This window comes from Ziziphus jujuba, chromosome 2 (genome assembly GCF_031755915.1).
Source record: "Ziziphus jujuba cultivar Dongzao chromosome 2, ASM3175591v1".
NCBI classification, from domain to species: domain Eukaryota; kingdom Viridiplantae; phylum Streptophyta; class Magnoliopsida; order Rosales; family Rhamnaceae; genus Ziziphus; species Ziziphus jujuba.
The window spans coordinates 16,951,520-16,960,653 of record NC_083380.1 but is presented as its reverse complement, the minus strand read 5'-3'; positions in this window follow the sequence as shown (position 1 = coordinate 16,960,653).

The window sequence follows — 9,134 nt, the reverse complement described above, 5'->3', positions numbered from 1 at the left end:
ATTCTTTCTGCTAGTATCGCCTCCACTTCCTCCATCGTCTTCAGTAGCTTGATGTTGACTTCGACTCTTGTTTGATCATTGCGCACTAGGTCCTCCTTGTCTGGGTAATATGGCTTAAGGTTGCTGACATGGAATGCCAAGTACACTCTCATCCATTCTGGGGTTACCATCTTATATAAGGCTCTCCCGACTTTGACGATAATCGGCATTGGTCCCTCATACTTTCTCATCAATATGGGGCCCCTATCTCGTAGCCAGTGAAATTACTCTCAAGTTAGCTTAACCATTACCATATCCCCCATATTGAACTCCAAGGGTCTCTGTTCTTTGTTCGCCCATTTCTTCATTCGATTTGCCTCCTTATCCAAGTAGAGCCTGGCTATCTCCATGTTGTTCTTCCACTCTTTAGTGAAGTTGAAGGCCCTTGGGTTCTTACTTTGATACTCGTTGACTGTATGTGGAAGTCCTTCTGGCCATTAAGTATTTCAAATAGGCACTTACTCGTTGGGGATCCCTTTTGTGCATTGAAGCAGAATTGGGCTACATCAAGGAGTTGTGCCCAATTCTTCTAGTTAGCACTAACAAAGTGTCATAGATACTTCTCCAACGTGCCATTGAATCTCTCCGTCTGTCCATCTGTTTGCGGGTGATAGCTGGAGGAGATGTTAAGTTGGGATTCGTGAACTTTGCATCTATATCACTGACAACGTGTCAGGGCATACCCCAATACTTCACCACAAACTTGAAAAATAAACGGGCGGTCTCGTCGATCATACAATATTTTGAGGCTGGGATAAACTGCATATTTCGAGGATCTATCCATAACCACCAAAATGCTTGAAAGATCCCCGATCTTAGAAAGGTTGGTCATGAAATCAATCGACACGCTCTCACATAGGCGAGCCGGGATAAATAGTGGTTCCAACAACCCCGATGGTTTCTACCTTACCACTTTGTCCTGTTGGCATACAAGATAGGTTCGAACGTAGTCCATGATATCATCGTGCATCTGTAGCCAATAGTATCCCTGTTTGATCAAAGCATATGATACGAACCTAGGACAACCTAAGCCTAAACCCATATTATATTAGCCCGAATCTAATTATGTTCAAGTTCTAATGGTCACCTTGACTCCTAACTAACCTGTAATTAGAAACTTTGGTATATAATGAAGACCCACAATAGGTTATAGATGGCCTATTAATAAGTCAAACTAAAACACTCATTCACTAATGGTGTTTTAGGTGTTCAAAAGAACAAAGAGAATTCAATCTCACAAATAATTTTCTGTATAAAATTCAAGTTTGATTTCTCATTGAAAATAAGCCTTTAAATATGCTTTAAATGAACAAAATAAAACCCTAAAAGGATTAAGAAATTTCGGCGAACATAGAATCCAATTAGGAAATTGCCTAATTTCACACCCTTTCCTAATCTAATTTGGATTCATTAGTTCCCTTATTTTGAATTAGGAATTAATTAATTTACAATGAAAATAATAAAATAATAACTTTCCTAAACTTATTTTTCCAGCAAATAAATAAATAAAAACTAAAAGTAAAGGTAATTTCCTAAAACAAAAAGTAGAAATCAAATTAGGAAACAAGACAAGTTTGCTCATTGGTCCACCATTGGAGTGCATAATGACAAAATTCCATTGCTGCCAACTTCACCTTCTTAGCCTCCGAATAATTATGACAATCAAAAATCATCTCCATTCTTTCCTCCCATTCCAAATATGCCTCTGGATCACTTTTTCCCATAAAAGGTGGAATGTTTACCTTGATATTCCTTAGATCATCATCTTCATTCCTTGCTAGTCTCCCATGGATTGGCCTTTCTTGAGGTTCAAAAATTTCATCAAATCCCTCATCCAAGTCATCTCCAAAGTTACTTCCCCTAAATTCCTCTCTTGGTCGCCCTCAACCTCCTTAACCTCGATGTCGACCTCCATGAGCATCTAACCTTATATTTGGACCTCCTAGTGATGTTTCTATCATATCCATCCTTTGATCTATGTTATCAAATCGGGCATTCATCTGCTGCACTTGCTCCAATATAGCTCTCATGTCTGTTTGCTCACCATTCCCCATAGCTCAGGAACCACCATGGAATCCTACGGACTCTTCTTCATTAATTCTTAAAGGTGGATCTCCTCTTCTCAACCTTGAATCTACCATGTTGGTATAAATAATGCAAAAATAAAATAAGACCTCACCAAATTCACTCCCTCACGTGTTTCACTCAAATAAGGTCTTGACATTTGTGTTTTCACACTTATTTAAGCTTTTACCCTCTTTTAAGCTCACACACTCTTGCCTTTTTCCACTCAATGAATTATCTTAAAATTCTAATTAAAACACCCAAAAAACAGCAATTAGATCACAAGAAATTTAATTAAACTTATAAACAAAATAGTAGCAAAAAGCAAGCAATACCGATGAATTTAACAAATCCTAGTTTTCGGCTTTCTAGGCAAGTAAAGCAAAATAATAAGGACAATTTTGGAATTAGCAAGAATTGGACCAGATGGTAAGAGATTAAGGATTCAAGAATAAAAATTTGGGAAAAAGAATTTCAAACACGAACAAGAATCAAATCGAACAAAAATATAGAATAGTGTTGGTTGTTGTTTTTGTAATTCAAGTTTTGTATCAATTCATTTATTTAATTTTAATCCAAATAATTTAAGCACCAAAAATTCAAATATCCAGCAACAAAAATAATTCTTCAAAAACTCAAAATATTGAATAAATAATCAACAAAGCAGCAGCTCCAATAATTTCCAGCAAACAAATCAAACTCCAACAAACCGAAAAAAAAAAAATTTAATTCGGCTTTTCTTCGTCCTTTTTTTTTTCTTTTTTTTTTCACTCATAGAACATAAGATGACTGCAGTAGCAAAGATCAACACCAAAAATTGCAATTCCACACCAAAAATCCATCAAACCCGTGGCCTCCAACAAAAACAATAGTGCAATTTTTTTTTTTTTTTGGAATATATGAATGCAAATATTTAAGACTAAAATAGCAAAGAAAAATCAACAAAAACCAAAATTAACAAGAACAATGATGAAAAACAACCAACAACTAGGAAACAAAAATACAATAAAACTAGGAAATTGTAATTCAACTAGGAATGAATTTGAATTTTTTTTTTTTTATTAAAGATGTAGAATGTGTATGATGATAGAATCAACCTTAACCTAATTCCAAAATTGTAGATTAACACAAAAATAAATAAAGCAAATAAAGATAGATTAAACCTGAACAAAATTTGGCTTTGATACCAAATGATATGAACTTAGGACGACCTGCGCCTAAACCCGTATTATATTAGCCCGGATCTAATTATGTTCAAGTTCTAATGGTTACCTTAACTCCTAACCAACCTGTGATTAGAAACCTTGGTATATAATGAAGACGCCATAATAGGTGATGGATAGCCTATTGATAAGTCAAACTAAAACACTCATTCACTAATGGTGTTTTAGGTGTTCAAAAGAACAAAAAGAATTCAATCTCACATATAATTTTCTGTATAAAATCCAAGTTTGATTTCTCATTGAAAATAAGCCTTTAAATAGGCTTTGAATGAACAAAATAAAACCCTAAAAGGATTAAGAAATTTCGGCCAAATAGAATCCAATTAGGAAATTGCCTAATTTCACACCCTTTCCTAATCTAAATTGGATTAATTAATTCTTTTATTTTGAATTAGGAATTAATTAATTTACAATGAAAATAATAAAATAATAACTTTCCTAAACTTGCTTTTCCAGCAAATAAATAAATAAAAACCAAAAGTAAAGGTAATTTCCTAAAACAAAAAGTAAAAATCAAATTAGGAAACTAGAATACTAGCTTGACTTTGACCAACTTTGACCAATTTGAGCTCCAAATCAGCTTCAATATGCCTTTTAGGATGCTAAATAAGCTTATTATGGAGTCCCACACATTGCCCTTGCTTGGAAGAAAGAGAAAAATCCAACTCAGCAAAATACAGTAAAATTAGCAAGCAATACAGCAATTTTCGACCAAATTTTGAAGTTGTCCCTACAAGTCCATAAACGTTGGCTTTACTTCTGACTTTAATTTTTTTCATGACCTCTTAGTGATAATTATTGAATCCATAAAGAGTTGGAACCATTTCTTACTACTCGAACTCCATAAATGCACCAAAACCGCTACCCGAGTTCATATCAGCTTCCACCACTTGTGTGCCCAAAATAGGTCTTGGATCGTTGGGTATGGAAAAGTGCTCTTGAAAATGAATTACCCCTGGATAAAGGCAGTAAATTTGTCCCTAAACGTCTTAGCTTGAGCCCTATTGATCGGCCTGGTCTTCATCTGTATCGGGTCAAAAAGCCAGCGGGTTGTAGGTTGTGCAGGTACAGACGGATTCGCATCAGCATATGTCCTTTGCCACCCAAGATGTCTAGCCCATAGAGCATTATGGAATTCCCACATTAACATCTTTCTTAGATCTCAAGCCCTTCAGACAAACAACCTATTTCCTTTTGTCCACAGTAGGCCATCCTCCTCCCAAAATTGGCAAGTTTTTCCCTCCTTGTACAGTTTAAGGATATTTTGTGCACACTAGTCTCCCCCTAGATGCTTCTTTATCAATTCTCACATTGAAGTGGCAATAGTGCTCATAACCATGTTATCTAAGGCCTTTAATTCTGCAAGCTCCGTCTTATGACTCAAGGCATCCGCAGCTTGGTCCTTGGCCCACACTTTGTGCTTAAAATGAAGGTCAAACTCCACAATGAATTCCTACTAATGAGCTTGCTTTGGGGTTAGTTTTGGTTGTGTGAGGAAGTGACTGACAGCTGAGTTATCAATCTTTACTACAAAACTTGACCTCAATAAGTAGTGCCTCCATGTTCTCAAACAATGAATTACAGCAATCATCTCTTTCTCTTGAGCTGTATAGTTCCTTTCTGCCCCTATTAACTTTCTGCTCCATAGGCAACAGGATGACCGTGTTGGAGTAGAACTCTGCCTAAAGCGTAGTCAGATGCATCAGTTTAGGTTTAAAAGGGTTTTGTGACGTCTAGAAGAGCTAGCACCGGATCACTCATCATAGCTTTCTTTAGATACTCAAACGCGCCCTCACATTCCTTGCTCCACTCCCAAGGCACATCCTTCTTCAGTAATTCCATTAAAGGAGTTGCTTTCTTCAAGTATTCTTTGATGAAGCGATGATAGTAATTTGCCAATCCCAGAAATGATCTAAGTTCTTTCATATTGGTGGGAGTTTTCCACATTTGGATGGCTTTTACCTACTCCATGTCTATACAGATCTTCACCTCCTCAATGATATGGTCTAGAAACTTAATTCGTCTCTTAGCAAATGCACATTTTTCCTTCTTCACGAATAATTAATTTTCTTGAAGCATTTAGAATACCATTCGAATATGTTCAACATGTTCTTCCAAGGTAGAACTGAAGATTACAATGTCGTCCAGGTACACCCCCACAAACTTGTCAAGGAAGTCTCGAAATACCTGGTTCATGAAAGAACAAAATGTTGCGGGTACATTTGTCAACCCAAAAAGCATCACCAGGAATTCGAAGGCCCTATATCATGTGAGCAGGTGGTTTTCTCTTCGTCCACTTCGGCAATTCTCACCTGGTAGTATCCTTATCTCAAATCCAATTTGGTGAAGAATTTGGCTCTACTTAGCTGGTTGAATAAGTCAGTTATTAAAAGGATCGGGTATTTGTTCTGCATCGTGACTTTGTTTAGCGCTCAATAGTCTACGCATAGATGCAAATTTACATCTTTCTTCTTTTAGAGTAGAACTGGAGCGTCATAAGGTGCCTTCGATGGTATTAGGAACCCTACCTCCAAAAGCTCCATTGATTGCTTATGTAGTTCTGTCGACTTGGGCAGGGCCATTCGATAAGGTGCTTTTGTTGGAAGTTTTGCTCCAGGTATTAGTTTGATTTTGTGGTCAATGTCTCGTCGAGGAGGTAGGTTCCTTGGTAGGCTATTTGGCATCACATCGTCAAAGGATTTCAGGGCATCTAATACCATAAGAGGGGTTGTTTCATCATCTTCACCCTCTTTTGCCACCACCAATGCTACGTAAGAAGGTTCTTTACATCTCAACCCTTTCTTAAATTGGAGAGCCGATAGGAATTTGGAATCGCCTAGTTGCTTCTTTTGTACTAGGACTACTCCTGTTTGTTCTCCCATCATCAACAGACCATTAGTAGTGGAAATAGGGATTGCCTTTTTCTTCACTAGGAAGTCCATTCCCAAGATGACATTGAAGTTATCCATTGGTACCACGATCAAATCTACCCGGTCCTCCCAAGTTCCCAACTTGAGAGGTACTTGTTTTGCCAAACCCATCGTGGGCAAGACTTTGGAATTCACGGCCTTCATTTGCCCCGCATCCTCATGCAAGCAAAGACCTAACCTTCTGACTTCATTCTCTGAGCAAAAGTTATAGGTTGGTACCCATATCTACCATCAAGCTTTTCGCGGCCTTCCCATTGATCACCATATCCACGAACATAAGACCTTTCTCATCGGTCTTCTTGGCTTGAACGACCTATCCATTGAGAGCATTCAAGAATCTTAGTGCCCCCACTTGGGCATAGTCTTCTCCTTCTTCTGCTGTCTCCTCTCGCCCTTTCTCATGCGCTTGAGAATGAATGGAAGCTTGTAGTGAATAGAGGGTGGTCCTGTGAGGGCATTCGGCAACTCTATGGTGACCATTACATATGAAACATGTCATAGGCTAGGGTTTGAACCTAAATGCTTTGGGGGTCCACAATGGAGGATCTCTCATGTTCGAAGGTTTCTTATTGTTGCCTCCATGAGGTCTTGTGAAATTGGTAGGCCTAAAGAACCTAAAACTACTGGCATTTGAAGGAGGCAGTTGGGATCTTCTATTGCTGGGGCTTTCTGTTGAGTAATCCATTAGGTGCTTTGCTGCCCCTAGTGCCGAAGCTAGATCTTGACATTAGAGCTCTGTCTTGGCTAAGGGTTTCAATCATTCCAAGAAGTAAAAGAGCTTGTCCTTTTATGACATATTGCGAATATCTAGCATGAGTACCGAGAATGCCCTCACATAATCCCTTACATTACCTGTCTATTTCAGCTCTCTTAAGTGTCGATGGGCAATGTAGTCCACATTCTCAAGGAGGAATTGGTTCTTGAGTTCCTTCTGTAGTTAGTCCCATGTGTCAATGACACGTCTGTTATTCTTAATATCCTCATATTTGGACCGCCACCATAGTTTCGCATCATTGGTTAGGTACATTGTGGCCATTGCCACCTTCATTTCCCCCAAGGCAGGCCTCACCGCTCGAAAATATTGTTCCATGTTAAATAGAAAGTTTTTGAGCTCTTTCACATCTCGTGCCCTTCCATAAGCTCGGAACTCGGACATTTTGATCTGCCCATATTACATTCCCACTGGGGTAACCAGTTGATTTTCCACTACCCTCATGGTGAGGGCGAGCTTGGTATTTATTTGCCCCATCTTGATTTTCAGTGCTTCCACAGTGGCTCGGAAGTCATCGACCAAGTCACTCACAGTAGCTGCCAGGCTAGATATTGCCTCTTCCATGGCTCCATCTCGCTCATCTGCACCTAAGCTGGAAGAGTCGACACCCCCCACCATGAGGTCTGTCTCTTCTCGAGTGCGCTCACTCGACTTGCTGTATCATCAATCGCCTCCATATTTTCAAAGATCTCTTGCTAGTTATGGCCTTTGATATGGGTATCCATGACCCCTATAAGCTCCCTGAGCTGCTAGTCGATGGTGTCGAACTGCATTTCATTCGTCAATTTCAGCATCCTTGTGAATCAACTCATAATAGCGCTCTGATACCAACTATCACGATCCCACTCTTTCGAGTGTGCAACACTGGCCGTGCGGTGCTTACTAGCCCCTCATGGATAGTAAGCCAACCGTTAGTATTCCTCTCAAGCAAATAACCCACACGATATTAATATTATGCAAGCACAAAGCAAGCACTAAATCATATAACAACAATCGTTAGAAAAAGGGACAAGCAAACAAGGCAACAACACAATTGAAGAAAATGCGTTTGTTTTATTCGGTCTTAGTGGAGAGAACAACAGAGAGGTTTACAAGCATGCTATTAAAAGTTCTCACCTATGCTAGTAGTCTAGCCCAACAACTTGCCGACTAGTCACCTCCCTCTAAAGAGCTTATTGAGTCATTTTCATCCTAACAGAAATATACATCAAAATATGTGAGGAATTATAATGGCATTATTTCTTACAATAGAAACTAGAAATCCAAGCAAGTGACCATGGGCTTAACTAATGACCCTAGATAAACTTGGCTTGGTAATTACAGTCAAAATGCGGAGGAGTGTGCGACTCTTGCACCTAGCCTATAGCATTGGATTTAGGCTAGTTGAAAAAAAATAATAAGTATATTTTCTAATTTTTTTATTTTTATTTTTATGGAATTTTTATATTTAATATTTTATTTGATAATTGAAAATTTGTATATTTAGGAATAAATAAATAACTTATTTATTTTAAAAGTTTTTTAATTTGGTACCATTGTTTCATATGGTTTTAAATTTTATTGGCTTCCACAAAGTTGCACCCTTCCATGAATGGCTATGTTTTTCCAAAATTTTGAATTATGACCTCCTTTTTTTAAGGCGTTTAAGGTTTAAAGTTGTATAAAATAATAGTACCCTATTAATAGCCCAAGCTCAATGCCTTAGGCTGTCGTGGCCTATCTTTTGACAATTAATTAAATATATATATATATATATACAAATTTATGGAGTAAGGTGTTGTTTGACAAAAAGACCTCCGGGTCCTTTCTGAATATCCCTAGAGGTCTTGCCTTAGGACAATCCTACTAGGCTTTCTACTGAAAATCCAATAGAGCCTCTCTATAATTTAGACATAATTCTAATTGTACTTATGGATAAAAACACATCTAATACTATTCAACGATAACAACAGCCTCATTGGCCATTACAACTCCAAATATATATGTATTTCCAAACGTCAAAAGCAATGGGTCTCAAACCTGATTACCTCGAAGAAAGAAAAGATAAGTAATATGGGATTAGACACATCAAGGTTAGTCCATCAGAGAAGTTCTAGAAGTACAAGT